The sequence below is a fragment of the Eriocheir sinensis genome, chromosome 57 (assembly GCF_024679095.1).
Source record: "Eriocheir sinensis breed Jianghai 21 chromosome 57, ASM2467909v1, whole genome shotgun sequence".
Taxonomy (NCBI): Eukaryota; Metazoa; Arthropoda; class Malacostraca; order Decapoda; family Varunidae; genus Eriocheir; species Eriocheir sinensis.
Window position 1 is genome coordinate 11586869 of NC_066565.1, and position 7256 is coordinate 11594124.

Below are 7256 nucleotides of genomic sequence, written 5' to 3' on the forward strand. Positions count from 1 at the left end.
CTTACCGCGCTCAGTTTGAGCTGTTGGCAGCTCGGAACGGATGGGATGACCAAGAGTGCGCGGTACAGCAGGCCACTAGCCTGAAAGGGGTGGCGCTGGAGGTCCTTGCTCAGCTCGACAATGCGACAAAGGGCAGCTACAGCGGGCTGGCACAGGCGCTGGAGCAACGATATGGGACCAAGCACCAGAACGAGCTCTTCAGTGTAGGTTCAGAACCCGCAACAGGAGGCGCGGCGAGTCTCTTCAGGAACTCGCTCAGGACCTTGAGAGCATGGCGCACAAGGCATACCCAGGTGCCACCCCTGACCTGCTGACGGTTTTGCTGCGTGATCAATTCATCGATGCCCTGGACAGCCCTCAGCTGAAGATACAAGTGAACCAAGCTAAGCCAACATCAATGCAGGAAGCTCTGGCACGTGCCATGGAGTTTGAGTCCTTTGTTAGGTCTAGCTTGTCAAGCTTCAGGGACGACTCGACTTCTGGCTTTAGGGCACGAAAGGTCGCTGTCAGCGACACAGACAGGTTCCAAGGAACGTGCTGATACTGCGAGAAGGTTGGGCACAAGGATAACGAATGCTATAAGAGGAAGAAGGAATATGAAGATGGCGGTAAGGAGAAGCCCAGAGAAGGACCCAAGTGCTGGACCTGTGGAGAAAAGGGGCACTGGAAGAATGAGTGTCGGAAAAATGTGCCCCCAACGAGGGACCACCACTCGGGAAACTAAGAAGGACTGGTTCAAGGGGGCAACGACCAGTCTGTCCTGTACATGCCCCGAAGATATCAGTGTGCAGGAGAACCACCATGACAAGCTGCCAAGTGGAGGGCAAGGTTGACGGAGTGTTGTGGCCTGTGCTCGTCGACACAGGCTCGGAACCCACATTGGTGCGGCCTGACGTGGTGAGTCATCGTCGGCTTCCTAAGACGCCGCATCGACTGTGCGGAGTCACTGGACACTATGCAGAGCTCAGAGGCCCAGTGGACGTGAAGTTTGAGCTCGGAGGAAAGGAAGAGTTACTCTCTGTGTACGTGGCTGACATGGACGACCCCTGCATCCTAGGTATGGATTATCTTGTCTCCCACAGGTGCGAGCTGGACTTCCGCGCTAAGCAGCTGACTGTAGGAGGAAGGAGGGTGCCACTGACGATTGTGAACAAGGAAGACCTGCCAGTGACGGTCAAGCGCACCGCCATTATTCCTCCGAGGTCAGAGATGCTGTTACCATGTCAAATTACGGGTGCCCCCCCGGCTAGCCTGTGTGTGGTAGAGAGTGGAAGTCGATTCCCGGTAAAAAACGGGGTGATTGTAGGAAGTACTTTGGTAGACCCTGCTGCAGCGGAAGTGCCTGTCGTCGTGGCCAATGTCTCCTTCAGCCCAAAGAAAATAAAACAAAGGACCATGGTGGGGTTGTGCCAAGAGATCGACCAGAAACAGAGAACCTGTGTCTGCAGGAGAACCCTGACGAAGCCCCAGGAGGAGCTGCCCGACTACATGCGCGACCTGTTTGACAGGAGCTCCAAGTGTCTAGAGGAGCCCCAAGTGGAACACCTCAGGGAGCTTCTCGTGAGGAATGCAGATGTGTTTTCCACAGGAGACCTGGACTTGGGGTGTACGGACCTGGTAGAGCACCACATCGACACAGGTAGCCACCGCCCAGTGAAGCAAGCTCCTCGAAGGATAGCACCAGCCCGTCGCAAGGAGATGGATGAGGTGATGGATGATCTCCGGCAACAGGGGTTAATCGAGCGGTGCAGCAGCCCGTGGGCGTCTGCTGTAGTGCTCGTCAGGAAAAAGGACGGTTCCCTCAGGTGCTGCGTGGACTACCGAGCCCTCAACGATCTCACCATCAAGGATTCATACCCACTCCCACGGATCGACGACACGCTCGACGCTTTGGTGGGCTCCAAGTGGTTTTCAACACTGGATATGAAATCTGGGTATCACCAAGTCAAAATGGCGGAGCAGGACAAAGAGAAAACAGCCTTCTCCTACGGTCAAGGCCTGTGGCTTAAGGTCATGCTCTTTGGCCTGTGCAACGCGCCGGCCACGTTCGAGCGGCTGATGGAGAGGGTGCTGGAGGGACTTCACTGGAAGACGGCACTCATCTACCTCGACGACGTGATTGTCTTTGGCCAGAACTTCGAGCAGGAGATGGAAAGGCTATCAGAGGTTTTCGCCTGGTTTAGAGCTGCACACCTTAAGCTCAGCCCGAAGAAATGCTGTCTGTTCCAAAAGGAGGTCCAATACTTGGGACACATCGTGAGCGAGGCTGGAGTACGCACTGATCCTGAGAAGGTGGCTGCGGTAAGGGACTGGCCGACACCCACCAACGTGAAGGAGCTGCGGAGCTTCCTCGGGTTGTGCTCATACTACCGCAGGTTTGTGAAAGGCTTCGCTACGATTGCTGCACCACTGCACCTCCTGACGAAGAAGGGGCGCAAGTTTGAGTGGTCAGCGGAAACTCAGGTTGCCTTTGAGAAGCTCAAGGAGGCCCTCATCAGCTCGCCCGTACTCACCTACCCAGACCCCTCTAAGCCTTTTATACTGGATTGTGATGCCAGTGATGAGGGGATTGGTGGAGTGCTGTCCCAGGCATGTGCCGACATGGAACGGGTTGTGGCCTACTTCAGCAAGAAGCTCACCCCAGCCGAGAAAAACTATTGCGTGACCCGGAAAGAACTCCTGGCAGTAGTCAAGAGCCTTGACTTTTTCCATGCTTACCTGTACGGTGCAACTTTCACCATCCGCACGGATCACGCTGCATTGCGGTGGCTGAAGTCACTGAAAAACCCTGAGGGCCAGCTTGCTCGCTGGATAGGTAAACTAGAGCAGCATCACTACACTATTGTGCACCGATCTGGGCTAACACACGGTAACGCGGACAGCTTGAGCCGGCGCCCCTGCCTACCTGAGTGTCAACATTGCCTCCAGAGGGAAAGCGTCCAGAATATGTGCCGCCGCACTACAGTGGAACAAACAGCGGAGGTGCCATGGGAAGACTTGGAAAAACTGCAGAAGGAAGACCGAGATCTGAGACCAATTTTGGAGTGGCTGAGTCAATCGTCACTGCGACCTGGGTGGGAAGTAATCTCGAAAGAAAGCCCTACCACCAAGAATTACTGGACTCAGTGGGACGCTCTTCGGATGGACAACGGGGTGTTGCAGCGACGCTGGGTCTCTCATGATGGTCTTGACCACTACTGGTCCACGGTGCTACCTATGAAGTCACGGGAAGGCGTCTTGAAAGAAATGCACGACAGCATCACCAGCGGACACCTTGGGGTAAAGAAGACACTGAGTCGCCTGCGCCAAAGGTTCTACTGGGTTGGCATGAGGAAGGACGTGGAAGAATGGTGTCACGCGTGTGAGGTGTGCTGTGCAAAGAAGGGCCCCAAGAAGCGCCACCGTGCCCCATTGCAACTATACCAGCCCCCATGGAACGGGTGGCAGTGGATATAACAGGACCCTTGCCTCTGACGACGAACGGAAATAGGTACATCTGCGTCACAATGGACTACTTCACCAAGTGGCCGGAAGCCTACGCCATCTCTGACCAGGAAGCCACTACCATCGCTAAGGTATTGGTGGAGGAGTTCTTCTGTCGCTTTGGTGTGCCTAACGAGCTCCATTCCGACCAGGGAAGGAATTTTGAGTCAACAGTCCTTGCTGAGTGCTGCAAGCTCCTGGGTATCAAGAAGACCCGGACCACCCCTCTGCACCCACAGTCAGATGGAATGGTGGAGAGGTTTAATTGGACGTTGGGCCAGGAGTTGGCCAAGTAGTGCAACAATGATCAGTCTTCATGGGATCAGAAGCTGCCTGCGCTCCTCATGGCCTACAGGTCTGCCGCCCACGAGACTACGGGGTATTCACCGGCAAAGCTGATGTTTGGACGTGAGCTGCGATTGCCGGTGGACCTAGTGACAGGAAGGCCTCCTGGGGAAAGCCTTCCAAGGGACGCCTCCAGTTTTGCCCGTCAACTAGAGGAACGGCTGGAAGAGGTGCACCATCAAGTCCGTGGTGCCTTGAAGTTCTCCGGGGAGGCCATGAAGCGCGGTTACAATATGAGGGCAAGCCACGTTGACTTCAAGGAAGGAGACCAAGTCTGGCTCTACAACCCGCAGAGGAAGAAAGGACAGTCTCCGAAGTTACAGAGCCCCTGGGAAGGCCCTTATACTGTGCTAGAACGCCTCTCCGACGTGACTTACCGAATCCGGAGAACGGAAAGGACCAAGCCGAAAGTTGTCCACGTCAACCGGCTATGGAGGTACCACGGTCCGGGAAACTACACCTGGAACAACTACAGACACCCAGCAGCCGACGAAAACGCAAGGGACGTCCAGGACCGAGAGGAGGTCGACGACGACATAGGCCTTCTGGACCTTTCAGCCGAGGGAGATAACCTCCCGTCTTCGGCAGATGTTCCAGGGACACCCCAAGAAGCGGACGACGACGAGGCGCACCAGGAGACAGACGCGCAGGAGGCACCGAGCAGGAGACAGAGACAACGCAGGCGTCCACAGCGATACGACGATTATGATGATTTTGATTAATTTTCTTATGTTTGTATATAGTTAAGTGTGTGATCGGGACGATCACAATTAAGAGGGGGGAATAGTGTTCTGCTGGAAGCTTCCCCCGGCGTCCATGGGCATCTAGAAGGCTCCGGGAGGAACGAGCAGGGGGGCGGGGAACAAGGCGAGCCGTCCGCGCCCCGCGGGGCGCGGCCAGACGCCAGGCGGGAAGTGTTGCCAACTCGCATATATTTTTGCTACATGTTCTTGTATGATCTAAAATATACTGTAACATTCTAGACTGTACTGTTCTGGATATATATAGGAGAAGAGGGCGAGAGAGGCCAGTCCCAGTCATAGTAAGCTAGTGGTAAGTGAAGAGTCAGAGTGAAATGTACTACTAAGGAAGAATATTAAGCTACAGAAGCACTGCAAAGTGTTTACATATCTCCCTCCCACGGAGTTTCCTGATGGCGACACGGAACCCAAGTAATACGTCCGGCATAACAGTATGGTTCGTTGCACAAAGAAGAGATCATCTTTGTTGCCCTAAGTTGAACATCTTCTAATTTAGCGGTATATCCCTCACATGGTGGAGAGACTAAAATTGTGCCGCCTATTCCAAGTGGATTCTGACTAAACTATTGTAAAGTGGTAGCAGGGGCGTAGTTAGGACTGGGCTTTCGGGGCTATAACCCCAAATATTTTATGAATAGCCCCGGATCTCAAAGTGTTTTTTTCTTCAAAAGAATAGCCCCAGCCAGGCTAATATAAAATGTTGATTCTTGTTAAACAGTTAGTATTAGAAATTAGATTTCATATATCTCGTACAGAGATCATACGGTTTCTTCCCGTCGGGTTCACGTTCCTATCACGTATACACGGCCACTCGCCAGTCGGCCATCAAGTCAGGCAGTGGTTCCAGGCGCCATCCAAACTACTTATCCCGGCCCATGCACACGGGTGAGCGAGAGAGCTTGTTGATTGGTATTAGCGAGCAAGACCTGAATCTATAAGGCTGTGGATATAAGCAACTTTAAAAAAAAAGAAAGGGGACCAAGGCGATGAGCTGCAGCCTGCAAGGCTGTATGATTTTCCGTAAAAAATTGCATTTTTTTCCACTTAATGAAAATAAAACATGTAGGCTACATTAACATGTTCCGATAGAACAATAACTGTTTTTTTATTGATAGTGGCTGTGAACAGCTTTCAAATGATACCAATAATATATAGATTGTATGACCTGCCGTTCAAAAGTTGTAACATTTTTTGCAAAAGAATTTAATACATATGGGGCCTACATGTATTGGCGAGTAGCGCATCATTGGCAGGAAAAGGATGCTTGGGCGGGTGATTTTGAAATCAGCGGCCAAAATTACAGAAGAGTAGGCCATGTCCACACTTGCATCACGCCTGGTGGAGCGAACGTCCAGTAAGAACCCTACTAGTAGTCTTAGGCCACTCGGCGGCGGCTGAAAAATCCCAGCTTGGTGTCATCGGGTGGAGCGCGAACCCGCGTCTTCCTGAACGCGGCGCCGTCATGCTATCCACTCAGCCACCGCCTCCCCATTTTTGTAAAGAGACGCATAGAAAACGGAATTTTATTGGCTAGATTATTGGCCCCTCTGCTCACTGACATCTGAAGATAAGCAAAGAGTTTGGGAGGAAAAAGTAGGTGAAGCTCACCCTTCTCTCCCATCAATCCAGCATCTCCTGATCGCAGAGTATATATGTCTTTCCCGACGCACCTCATCTCATCAAGCTTATAAGAAATAATTTTCTTGACTCAGGATTCAGGTTTCCAGATGGAACAAAAATCAGTAGCGATTCTGTGAAAGGAATTAAAGTTAGAGGTGTTAGTGACTTGAAAACAACTCACAAGCTATTAGAGAGACACATTTATGTACAAGGAGTTCAGCGAATGAACGTCAAGCCTGCTGTTCAGCTTCTTTCTGAAACCACGTCAAAACCGATGCAATATTTCGGATCAACAACAAAGATTGGGATGAAACCAGCAAATTCATTTCTCTCTCTGATGCATGGTTTTATATCATGAATTCTAGAGTCCTTTTCGACATCAAGTCATCAAGAAATGCTTATGGCACAAATACTGACCTTCAGAATAGCATACTTGAAAAAAATGACAAATACTGCAAAATCTCTGAATGTCATAGGTAGTAAACACATGTATCAGCAGTCTCAGAAAGAACTTGCTGTTTCGGCCCAATCTTTGCCTAAACTTTTGAAATGTTAAAGGAAAAATTTAGGGTGTCCTTCATATTGACGTATAGACTGAATCAGGACTGCCTAGAATATTTCTTTGGTTCTATCCTTCAAATGGGTATATCCTATGAGCATCCGTCCCCTGTGTCTTTCAAACAAAGAATAAAAACCCACCTTCTTGGCAAAGAGCACAAGAACCCTGACCTTCATTCAGGGCACTGTACATCCCGACTAATGCTCCCAGGAACCTATTGCATTTCCCCAGGATCGACCTCTTTTTTGGCCCTTCTGTTTGCTCTTGTAGGAGCAGCACCTAGCGTTTTTTTTTCTTTGCTTAATGCCCTTAAGCTGTTTACTGTTAAAAAGGATATGGAGCCCTACAAGTCTCGTTCTTATCCCACCCCAGATACTCCCTGATACCGTGCAAGCTTTTAGGAAACAAATACAACACAGATGATGTCTTAGTTACTGACTCCCTAACATAGCGGTTCCCAAAGTGTGGTGCGCGCACCCCTGGGGGTG